The 13610-nt window shown below is 35.3% G+C and overlaps 1 protein-coding gene across 1 annotated transcript in view; it reads left to right on the forward strand.

Moving 5' to 3' along the window:
* LOC107666864 (syntaxin-12-like) overlaps positions 1-13610 on the forward strand; it is a 101565-nt gene that overhangs the window by 52402 nt on the left and 35553 nt on the right. The gene's annotated exons all lie outside the window — the stretch shown is intronic.

Raw genomic sequence — 13610 nt, forward strand, 5'->3', positions numbered from 1 at the left:
ACCTTTTTTTTTTTTTTTTGGTAGAAATGTGCTTCCATACTTCAGTGTCACATGATCCTTCAGAAATCACCCTAATATACTGATTTGGTGATCAGGAAACATTTCCTTTTATTATCAGTGTTCAGTGTTAAAGTGGTGCCTAATATTTTTATGGAAACCAGATATTTCTACAGGATTCTTTCATGAAAGTTCAAAGAACAGCTTTTTTTTTGTAACATTATAAATGTCTTTACTATCACTTTTGCTTAATTTAATGTGTCCCTCCCGAAAAAGCTCTTGACAGATACAGGATGGAATAAGAAAGAGAACGGAGGTGTGTTTGTTATCGATGATTTCTAAAATGCCTCTAGCTGGCATTGATCGCACAAAAGAACTGTCCGTGTGAGAGTGTTTATGCATCGCGTGGTGCAGTTTGGCATCAAGCCTTTGACAGGTTGCCTCTTATCACTGACATATAGATAAATGTCTTCCACTACTTCATAACTTCTCGCTGTCCAGCCTGCTCACTCACCGCTGCTTTTTAAAGAGCAGCAAAATGTCATGAATCCCAATCCATAAGTATAATACATAGGCGCCATGTCATAGCATGCAGATTGTTTTGGAGTGCATATTGGTAATTTATGTTGTCGATTTGACATTGATTGATTTTTGCATGTCTAATAACGTTCAAGCTTAAATTAGAGGCAAAATAGCTAGTCATATTTTGAGGTTTGGGGCGGTGGTAATTGCTTCAGGATGTAGACTGTTTTTGCTCATAAAAAGATGCCTGTTTTTATTGTCACCATTAAAAGGCTCTGAAAATACTGCGGCACATCAAATGTCCACATAGTTTGGGCACCATTGATATGCAGATGTGGAGGACAAATGCAGTCTGGCAATTATCCGAAATCGTACACGGCCTTCTGAAAGGGACACACCTGAGAACTCTGCACATTTGAGAAGCTTTTCATAGACATTTGAAGAAACTGCAAACATATTATTTGATAACTCTGAAAATAGGTCTCTCGGGGAAGAGGTGTTTTCATAATCACATCTTGAGGATGTCAGCAGAAAAGCAAGTATTATGCAGTTGGACAACTAGCAATCGAGAGTTCATAGTGTATTATTATGTTAACATGGGATGACATCTTTGGCATCACTCTGAAATATCGCTGTCAAAATTAAATGCAATCTGTCATTTCAGTCTTTTTATTTAGTTTTCTGAAATAGGGTAACCTACCTTTGGTTGTCTGAGTAAAGTATAATCCTGATTGTATTTATGACATAAATCACATGATCTAGAATATTTGGAATGTAGAATTTAAATAAATAAATACATTTGTGTTGTATTTAATGTTAATAAATTAATATTATGTAAAATATTTACAGTTGAATTTAATTGTTTTTATAAACATTTACACATAGTTATATAATTTATTACAGCAAAATTTTTTCGAATATGTTTCTTGAACTGGATGCCAAATGAACAACCCAGCCTGTAAATAGACTGAGGGAAAGCGGGGACGAAAGTACCATTTTTCAGAAAAACATAATTTAAAAAGATAATAATAAAGAAGTGTGGTCTATCAATACCAGGTGGTATTTTGTACAAATGTAGAAAGACTTCAGTATAATTTCACTTTGGACATAAGTTGCACATTGTTACTTTCGACTCCGTCGGTTGGGACGAAAGTAACACAACAATACAAGCTAGATTTTTTGTGTTACTCTTATTTTTATTAAAGATACCCGACTGTGACCTTGTTAATATGTAACTGCAAAAATATTTTGTCCTTTATATTTACAAAAAAGTATTTAATTCTAAATTTTATTCAAAAATTTCATTTTAAATTTCAGTTTCATCAAATGTTTCAAAACCCGACTGTACACACTTGAATTGTTTAGAAGATTTGTTTATTTATTCAATTTATTTTTAGAAAACATTTTTTTAACAGAATGAACAATATGAAAATTTAATTAAATTAACATAATATAAATTCTCAACATAATGTAACAGTAGGCCAATTCATGTTTCCTTCCAGTTGTTATTATGCATAAATTCAAAATGTGCATAAAAACATCTGGAAACACTGCAAATTCATAAGTGGAGGTGGAAAAGCTAAGGTATGGCTAAAACCTAAATATGACTAAAGTAAATGCGACATAGCAGCTGCCCAGAGACTGATTTCCCTGATAGATAGGCCTATGTCCATAAACGCCCTCTCATGAACATCTGGCCGAATCAGACCTCTGTCTGTTTTTCTGACCCTCACTCTTGGCATATTCTTTTGGTATAATACGACATAAACATGTTTTAATAAATGATGCAAGACACGGACACAAGTCACCACATTAGCATGCAGCGGGAAATAAAAAATACTTGCTGTAACTGTAGGGGGACAAAAGTAACAAGTGTTACTTTCATCCCGACAGGAACTCCTGACATTTAAACCCGATTTACTTTTATACTGAAAAACTCTGAAAAGACAAACTTCAGGATGTGTTACAGTTCTAAATAACCTGTATATTGATCATTACTGTGACACATGAAACGAGAAACACAACTAATTTGAAAAAAAAATAAATACAGCTTCAGTAATTTACTTATTGTACTCGAAAACTGCTTTCCAGACTTAACCGCGGGAAACGATGATGAAATCACGTGATATTTCTCAGCTCCGTCAAGGGTTGCATGCTGAATGTGCTGTCATAGCTTGGAAAGCAAATGTAGTCTGGGCTCTGAGAAAATCGCTTTGTTGCTTTCGTCCCCGCTTTCCCCTACTGTAACATCACAGTAATAAGTTCGGTTCATTTCGAATCAGGCATAACCAAAAAAAATCACGGGTGGTTCAGGGAGGATGTGAAAAGCTTTGTACGATTTGTTGAGTCTGAATCAAACCGGTAAATCACGAGCGAGTTGGAGACTGTCAGTGCGTTCCAAACGGGATATATCGCCCTCCGAAAGGTGCTTCGGAGTGAAAACAATCATGGCCGCCATATTGAAGGGTCGTTCCAAACCGAAGTGCTCAAAACTGGCCACTTCAAAGAGCCCTTCGGAAGGACAACTGATGGACACTTCGGCCTCCCATGATCCTTTGCGCAGATTCTTTGCATGATGACGGCACCTCCGTGTGGGCACGTGATGATGACACAGAAGGGCACTTCAAGAAACAGTTGTTTGGTCCCCTACACCCTTCAACCCTTCGAAGCTCTCACTCCGAAGGGTAAACCCTTAAAAGGTATTAGGGCATAGGGATGAGCCCTTCTGAATGGAATGCAGGGTGTTTTGTGAACCATTTTGACTGACTCATTAAAAGAATCGGTTTAAAAGAGTCATTTGTTCGCGAATCTGGAAACACTCGATATCGATGTCGCATGAACGCACACAATTCAACTGGATTTTAAATTATTGCCTCACATTTTTATTTTATGTCGCATTTCCGATCATTTTAGCGATAATATCGAAGATTTGATGTTGAAAAAGTGCAAGATCTGAAATCTGAAGTAGATCATAGCTGGAACGGCATTAGGGGTGAGTTAAATTGGTCTTTACTGCAGAGCAAATCATGTTATGCTTACTGTATACTTTACACAATCTCCTATATGTTCTATAGGATTTTGAAGAAGTTTATTTAAACTTTACATGACTGCAAACACAATTCCTCGGACAAATCTCATCTAAGGCGAGGTAATACATGGTTAGGTGTGTTTTTGTTGTCAGGTGTGGCTGTTCCAGGCAGCACATTTAAAGGGGCCAGTCAGTAAAGAGGTGGGCATATGGTACACAGGCCTCTCATGCATAATGCATCTCTTCGTGCATGTTTAGAAAAGGAAAACTGTCAGGCTCAGTTAGACCCGGCTGGAAGAAGATTGCATCCACATCCCACTAGGCATATGCTTCTGTCTGACCTGTGCATTAACACGTCGGTTTTGATCTTTTGACCTCATTTGCAGGCAATATCAGCTTGTCTCACACCTAAAGAACACAGTGCTTCACAAAAAAAAAAAAAAAAACACAGTAAACTAAATCGAAAATTACATGGACATGTTTAACTATTTAATCAAAAACATTTCCTCCCTACATAATTTTTTTTTTAATAATTGTTTTTGCATGTCTGTGCAGGCAACTTTAGAGCATAACCACATGTATTATTTAAGTGGTTAAAGTGTCCTGTATTAGAGGCAATAACAGCTTGTCTACTCCATAAGATCCATGCTATTTCAAGGCGGACTTTCCAATAGATCCTTGTATATGCTTTCAATTACAGAGTTTTGTTGTTGTTCAAACAAGTAGAGAACTAAAGTGCACAGCTTGAGGGGGAAAAAAACTGGTTCTGATAGTATAGAAATATATATATATATATATATATATATATATATATTATCTGAAAAAAATATATAAAAATGCATTGTATAATTTGTTTTATAGTTGGACTGATAGGGCCATCAAAAATAAATAAATAACATTACTGTGATCTCTGTTTTGGTTGACCTAAGTTACAACCATCTTGACCACCATGCTTGACCTAGATTTTCCATTAGAGTAGTATGTACCAGTTCAGCCCCTTTCTTTTCCTTTTGCATCAAAATAAGGGCCTCACTCAAACTCGCAATGCTTTTATGTAGTAGTAGACATTCAATTAGATAAGATGGAGCATGTCAGTCAGTTTCCTTTTTTTCTCTTTACGTTTATTTTGAACATCCTTCAGTGTGGCGCAAGTTGAAAAAAGGATGAGAAGAATGCATCGCTCTCACCCTGGAATTTGCAAACATTAAAATGACATTCTGTCAGTGTTTGGCGCGGGCAGAGATGCCAAGAGAGACAGGCTGAAGACTAGGCTGTCACTGTATGCAGTCAAGCGCTTATTCATGAAATGGAATTACTTTCTGACAATAGCCAGGCATACTTCTGAAGCTTCCTGCCATTGCTGGACTTTAAATCTCTTAGTTGACAATTTTGTCTTTTAATCATTTACTCACCCTCATGATGTTCTAAACCTGTAAGAATTTCCTTCTCATTTTATTTGTCCATACACTGGAAGTCAATGGCGTCCAGTTTTGGTTTAGTCCCTAATGACTTTCATTGTATGGACAAAAACATCAAAAGTCATATAGTTTTGGAACAACATGAGGATGAGTACAAGCTGGTAAAATGTGTTCTTTGCTTTTTTCTCTTTTAGTGCTACAATAACTGAAATGAGCGATGGCCTCACATATAAACACTCGCTAGTGGTGTATTCATTAGGGTGCTTAACAAGACAACATGAATAGGACTCATCTCTGAAAACATCCCTCTCTGTAAAAGGCAGAGATATAAAGGCTTTTTGCAGTGTGTTGCTTTGAAAAATGATCAAAGAACTAAAGCTGAGCTAGAGGCTGGAAACAGATGTGGAACCAAACATCAATTTGTGTCTGATAACGTCCAATTCTCAAGAGGTCAGAAGTTGGCCCCTTTTAGCTTCAGAGCCAAGACTAATGAAGACAGTGCCAGTATTAGCAAACACTTTCCAGCAGACACGAAATGAGAGTTCAGTTGTCATGATCCTTGGCCCTCATTAAGCAATTAAAAGTCAGACACTGTCACAGATACTACTTATTAGAGTCCGTTCGCCATTTATATATGACTAGAATTCCAATCCGTCTCCAATCAGTCAGCAGGGATGTTCCTTTCATTTAGTTTTCTTTGGATAACTAGAAGGGCTGGTTTTTTTATCATCTTCCATTTGTTGTTGTCTCTTCAAATATCCATCATTCTGTTGGATCAGACTGCGTTCATGAAAAACCAACTTGATCACATTAGTAATCGTAAGTATTTGTACATAAAGTGTGATTTTAGCACATATACGATTTCATATATTTTGCATAGACACTGAAATGTATATTATTAACATATTGACAGCATTTAAATAAGTTGTGAAATTTACAAATGAGCAACTTGAGACATTTGAAAATGGTCAACCCAGGTTCATGCAAAATATGTGCCTCTGGAGACAATTTTGCAAAAAATTATGTTGCTTCTTGCACGTTTTGCAACAGTTTCAAAGTGAAATGTCCAGTGTGTGGCGCTAAAACGTGTGTTCAGTTTCTCTGAAAAAAATTATATGTGACTGCTGCAACATTTTTTACGTTGCTTCAGAAATCAAATGCCTGATGAGTGTCATTCAAAGTTAATGCTTTACCTGCTTTACCGTGTTTGAAGACCACCTACACTAAACCTTACCCTAAACCCAATCAATAGTGTTAAAGAAAAAAAAAGAGAGATAAATTTGCATTTGCTGAAGCAACCATGCCATTTTACCTGGTTTTTACACAGCTGTGAGCTCTTTTGTCGAACTGTGTTTCACAGGACTTGCACTTAAGGATCCAGTGCTGTATCATGTGAGCTATTGAGCAATCTTACCAAGTTGGAAAAGCCATGCATATGGAGATCGATATGTGATGTAAACATATCATGCACTATGGTAAGAGGGTTTTGAGGTGATAACGTACACGTAGTACTGTTCAAGGGACCGGACGAAAGTGAGTCAATACAATCATATATGTTTCAGTGCATATACTGCGTGTAAGTGTTAAAGGTAAACTTTACATATAAATACCTAGAAAAATAAGTAGGATTTTTGAAAAGGATAAAACTAGAATAACTCTTCAGCATCATTTTTACATGGGTAGGAATCAGAACTTACTAGTGCTCTGATAAATGTAGCACAGGTGGATGTGTGCAACATAAACAATGATAAATGTTTACAGCCTGGAATGTGCGTATGTGCTGTCTATCCGCTTTTGCTGCAGCACGTTTTTTGTTGATCAGTGCACTTCATTGCTGTTAGCTGATGGTAGTCCCAGCCTGATCACTCAATTATAAGATCTTTCTCTTGTGGCTCCCGCACACAGTCCTCATCAGAGCAGGCTATTACCTGGCCTAATTACCAGACAGCCAAGCATAAGTCAACAGCCGCTGGGAATAACCAAGCCTGTCCTGCGAGACAGAGTGACCCTCGCTCCCCTGAAAAATATTGCCATCTATTTTAATAGAGCTTTACATCAATTCAGCCAGCACATGCACGCAGGCTCGCTGAAGACTATAATACCATAAACCATTACCATAATGCACATAATGTGTCTAGAGATAAGATGCAATAATTTCTTTGAAAACCCACAACCTCAATGCAGAAATAGGATATACAGGCTTTGCCAATCCAACTGAAATTACTCAATTAAAGGTTCTAGCATTTAACACACACACATATGTGTGTGCATTTATTTGCTAATTTGTTTGATCAAAAATACAGTAAAAAAACTGTAATGTTGTGAAATATTGTTACAGTTTAAAATAATTGCTTTCTATTTTTATATATTTAAGATTTAATTTATTCCTGTGATGGCAAAGCTGGATTTTCAGCATCATTACTGCAGTCTTCAGTGTCACATGATCTGCTTTTTAATATGAATTTTAATATGCTTATTTGTTGCTCAATAAACATTTCTTATCAGTGTTGAAACATTTTTTTTTTTTTTAGGATTCTTTGATGAATATAAAGTTCAAAAGAACAGCATTTATTTGAAATAGATTTTTTTTTGTAAGAATGTACAAGTCTTTACTAACACTTTTGATGGATTTAATGTGTCCTTGTTGAATAATAGTATTAATTTCTTTCAACAAAAAAAAGAACCTGAGTAACTGTAACTGTTAAATCCTAAAAATATGTATTTTCTTTGTTTAAATAAAAAAAAAAAAATCCAGATGTTCAGTGTGGTCTCAGACTTTTGAACCCCACTATATTTATAGTAAATAAATAAAACACTTGACAGCTAATAAAGGTATCATTACAAGCTTACATTACTAACGATAATTGAAATATGTTGTCACGCACTAAATGCAAAATAAATCAGTTTATCTTTTTATAACACAAGGGAAATTAATTCCCATACACTCAATGTTGACTTAATTAAACAGTGTAATTGATTAATGTAGAGCTTTAAAAGCCGTTGTTTAAAAATGTGTTTTGAAATTATAATAAGCATCAGGCAACTGGAGTGTAAAGATACATTTATGTATGTTTTTTAACAGCTCTTTGTGAAAACCTCTGAACTCTGTATCCACCATCATCATTTGATTTGTTCTTGTGTATATAATGAAAAATAACTATATTTCTAACTCAAGTAACTATTTATGTAAAACTAGGACAAAGCAAGGAATAACCTACAGTTGCCTTTCAACATTATATTCTCTTGAAAATACCGCAGTATTAAAATAAATGTTGTGTTCTTGCTCTCCTGCTGTGTGTGAGTGTATGTTCGTCACTCTAAATGAATGAAGTTGTTTCATTTAGATGAGTTACATTACAAATACCAAAACAGCTGCTGCAGAGGATCTGACCAATTAATTATTCGTGTGTTATTCAATTACAAAACAAAGACAGTGTCTCTGCATTCTCATTATAACAAATTACCTCCAAACAAATAATTAGTGCAGCGAATAAATCTCGTCATATTTCATTACGACACAACATGCCAGGAATGTGCTCGGAAATACCAAGAGTTCTGCTCAGTTTGTCCACTCTGAAATTGTGTTTGTGAGCATGTGTGCCAGGCATTTTCACTAGAAGTGTCTCCCTGCAGATTTTACCTGCCCGCACTTTTGTACTGACAATTTTGCTCTCGACTGTTCAAAAAAATCCATTGAGTCAAAGAATGATACTATTAAGCACAGGTGCTCCCTGTGAAGACGGGCACTTTGGCAGTTCCCCTAAACTTCTTTTAAGCGCTTAGCTCACTGAACCTTGGGAATGAAAATCAAGCAACATTCTCTTGACTTGTCTGGGTTTACAAAACCTTATTTGAAAATAAGGCTTAAATCAATAGAATAAAACATAATAGGCACTATTTTTGGAGCACCGGACAAAAATTCAGAGCACATAATCCTATTATGGAGACAAAAGGTTAACTGTTTAAAATTCTGGACCAAACTGTGGACATCCACACTGAGCAGAGACAAAGTCTGAGCGTCCTTGCATGTACGAATTTGAAGCCTCATTGGATTCATGATATGTGGAGATTACGTGTAAACTTTAATCACATTCCACCCTCTAATTAAGCGAAACCCTATCAGATCATTTGTCGTATACATTCCTGCAGGGCGAAGGGTGATCATTTCCATACGAATGAGCAGCCAGATTTTTTTTTTTCTCTAATTACACTGCAACACAGACCTTATTTCCAAACTAGAGGCCGGTTTATTAAAACAGTCTGTTATACTACTGCACATAATTAACTGCAAAAAAATTGGGCTTTTTAAATGTGAAAGCACCATAAGAACAATTAATGTTCTAATCAACCTTTTTGAAACACAGTACTTAGTTCATTTCGGAATAGCCCTGCTGTTTGCATAATGAACACAGCTGAAATGGAGGCGAGACAAAGTCAGACAACAAAGAATGAACTAATGAAGATCGTGCAGAACCCAGAAAGAGCAGGATTCACTCGACCCACTTATGTAGTTCAAAACAGAGTAAATGCTTGGTGAATATTAATATAAATGAATATGTCATTATAGTTAGTCTGAGATCTTATTGTCATAATATTGTATTTTTGATTTAGTTTTTTAAATGGCCATGAGAACAATTTATTTTCCACTTAAAATGCTATTTATTTGCTGGCATTACAGGTGCAACCCAGACACCAGAATGTTTTCAGATGTTAGAATTACTTTTCACTACACCGTGACTAGATATATGCCTTTTGTTTTCCATCATTGGATCATCATTTGATGAATAACTGCTGCCATTATGAACAGAAAATGTGAAATGTTTAGTGAATTCATCTCTTAATGTTATTTTTGTTGAAATTGTGAGTTTCATCATCTCTTGAACATAGTAACCAAACAAGCTTATTACAGAGAGAATATGAAACAGCTAAACTCACGTATTATTATGATTACCCAAGGACTGATGGATTTATAATGAACTAAGAAGCAAACAGGCAAATCCTAATACTTTAGAGTGAGCATATGATAACACTAAAAGCTCCACTACATTAGTTAACACTCTAATTACTATTGATTCAAAATCCTTGGCTTTATAATGTAGATGGAACCCAATGCACTGCACATAATCAATGTTGCCATTCGTCCTTTTGAGGACAAAAACATCACTTCTAATTTATTAAAAATTCCCACTTATGAATCTATGCCCTGAGGACGAATTTGATTTCTATTGAATGCACTTGATGTTTCAGGTCTGTTCAAAAGAAATGATAGAATTAATGGTACAATGTGTTAGTCAGGCATATAATTTGGAGTTCGAACCATTGTAGGGCCAAGGCTGCAAAAGCTATTCACTCTATTTGAGAAAGGCCAACTTTAAGTTTCACTTCTGCATTGCCTTAGGTTTGTAAAATCAGCTCACATTAAATGAGAATGTATTGTCGAGGTTCAGAGCTGATACAAATATACAGATATTGATCTAAAGATACTCTATAAAAACTGGGGTCCAAAAGTCTGCTACTGTATGTTTCTTTTACAGTTTCTTAGTGTTTCCATTTGCTTTAATTACAGCAGCACCTGAGATGCATGAATTGCACAAGTTAAAACTGATGATGATGTTCTCCAGCATGCAATGATAGGACTACTACTACTACTAATACAATTATTATTAAAACATTATTTTAAAGGAATATTTACCAGAAAAAAATGATTTACCAGAATTTATTTAGCAGAAAATAAAACATTTCATAGGGCCTTAAAATGTTCATGTTTTCCTTTCAGAGAGTTTAGAGTTTTTCAGAGTATATAATGTACAGTATGTCGAAAATAATGTGTTTTGAACCTTAAACAGCGTAAACACATTGCATTACACCAAATACACATATGACCCCTTTAATAATCCCCTGCAAAATTGCGTGAGACATAAATTAAGATTTGAGAACAGAAACAAGAGATTTGATGTTCAGTGGAATAACTTATGTAGAATATGTAGAAAATAGGGTGATAACAAAAACAGAATACAAAGCTGACATATGGCTCAAATTTAAATGTTTTAAAATATTTCCATGGTTGCCATGTAACATTTAATTGCTAAACAAAGTTTTGTACTAAACATCGTGTCATAACACATTCACCTAAAACCACTGAGCTGTTTTTGTTTTTCGGTGACCAACCGACTAATTAAAATTTTGCCTCTTCTCATCAGCTAACATTAGGGGCAGCCATACAGAAAGGTTTGGTGAACTTAATCAATGAAAGATTTGATAGAAAAGAATGTTTTGTTTTAGTCTGCCCCTTGTCCAGCTATCGTATGACTTGAAAAGACTCGAAACAGTGCACAGGTCATATGGACCAATTTTATGATACTTTATGGTGCATTTTTGTCATTTTCGAGCTGAACAGGCCCAGTCTCTGTTCTTTTTACTACAATGAAAAAGAACAGAGACTGGGACTGTTAAGCCAGGACATTCTTCAAAAAAAATTCACCTTCTGTGAGTAAATGATGACAGAATTTTCATTTGTGTGTGAACTGTCCCTTTAACGTTTCTTTGTTTTTAAGTCTTCGGATGCACATCTCCTCTTTCAGCACAGCTCCTGTATCTCAGCTAGAGGTAAAAGTAAGGGGAAGAAAATAAAATAAGATCTAAGAAGATCAATAAATGTTTAATCAGATTTAAAGGATGGTATTACGCTGAGCTTTATGGCGGCTCTGACATAGTTTCAGGGTGGTCAAGTCCTTGGGAATTTAAAGAAAAGTTTATAGCGCTGTAAACATGCTACCATTCTCTTTTCCATTTCGTCCACATAAAGTGCAGACAGATCAGTAAATCTGCAATGCATGGAGGTTATGGTTGCTACTCTCTATCTCTCTCTCCTTCACCAGTGCTCCTCATCTACTCCGTTGTCCTTCACACTATTATTCTAATAGGGCCGATTTATCCTCTGATGTTTGAGATGCAGTACAATTGCTGTAAAGTAAACATATGATGCTTGCACATTATCTCAGCGCTGTGTTTATATTGCTTCTGATCTGGCCCGTGATAAGAGAGCACAGCTGTCAAAGTGCACAGAAACAAAACAAACGATCCCTTGCCCTTACTCGCCGCAGGGTGATATTTTAACAAATATCTACAAACAGATTGCTGCATCTGTGTTTGTTGAAAACATTAGATACATGATAATCAGCAGTGGAATTCAGCATTTAATTTGCTTAAGTTGTGATTTATTTAACTTTTTTTAATAACCGTGATTATCGCACAGCAGCTTTTCAGAGATTGAAGCTTCAATTCTAATGAGGCAGTTGGCAAAAACAGTCTCTCTGAAATTAAGAAATCTTGGGAGGATTTTTTCTTTTTTTTACACACAAATGTACTTGTGAGAATATTGAATGGTGTCTTCGAGTTCATTAAATCTTTATTTACAATAAAAAAGAATTCACTGCTGTTAGAAAATGTGTTCTTATGTTCACCAGTTGTGCATTTATCAAATATACAGTAAAATCGTAATATTATGAAATATCATTGCAAATTTAAATAACTGTTTTAATATATATTGAATGTAATTTATTCCCGATGTAATGCTGAATATCAGTAGCCATTAATTCTTGCCAGGCTCATGTAATCCTTCAGAAATTGTTTTACATTTTGCTGCTCATGTAACATTTATTTTTATTATCAATATTGCAAAAGAGTTGTGCTGCTTATTTTTGAATAAAAATAAATTAATATTTCTGTTGAAATTGGTGCATTTTTTCAGGGTGCCTTGATGAATAGAAATGTCAATTGAAAAGCATTTATTTGAAATAGAAATATTATGTATCAATGTAAAAGTCTTTACTATCACCTTTGATCAATTTGATGTATCCTTAATGCATAAAAGTGATAATTTTAAGAAAAAAAAACTTTTGAGCATGTAGATTATATGAAGTCAGTTTCATCATTTTTTAGATAAATATGCATCTTTTCAAATGCATTTATTGTATCATGATTCCTCTAGTCATATATTGTGTGAAATGTTCTCAACGCATTATCATAAACATCAATAGTATGTTAACTATAATAACGGACAGTGAAAAACAAAATTTAGAGATGTTTTCGGTTTATATATTAAATTCAGATCAACACTTTAGGAATTGAAATGGACACTTCATTCTGACTCCCCTGAGGGGGCAAATTGCATCTAGCATTTTTTGTGACAAAGCAGCAGGAGTCACAATAACAGGACAGTCAGGCTGAATCATTTGAGCCCTGAGGCTCCATGAGGAGGCTTTTACCCTGGAGGAGAATGATCCAAACTAAGGAGTAGGTGGAGGGAAACCTGCAGTAATGGCTTTGTCCATCCTTATTTTCATATTCCAAACCATGCTTTCTATGTGTACCATGGCTTAGTCTGATACAGGGATTGGATGCTGTGCAGGTGCAGGAGTGTGATTGTTTTGTTGTCGGGGAGGCAACACAGATGGGAGACTTTATTTACAGATGAGCTGATTACTGAGGGGATTTCCAATGTTTAGCCTAATCATTAGACGCACATGGAGCAGTGAAATCTGTGCACCAGTATTAATTTATTTTAGTAATTCAACTCAAATTGTGAAACTCATGTATTAAATAAATTCAATGTACACAGACTGAAGTAGTTTAAGTCTTTGGTT

Source organism: Sinocyclocheilus anshuiensis, unplaced genomic scaffold (genome assembly GCF_001515605.1).
Source record: "Sinocyclocheilus anshuiensis isolate Anshui unplaced genomic scaffold, SAMN03320099.WGS_v1.1 scaffold267, whole genome shotgun sequence".
Lineage (NCBI taxonomy): Eukaryota > Metazoa > Chordata > Actinopteri > Cypriniformes > Cyprinidae > Sinocyclocheilus > Sinocyclocheilus anshuiensis.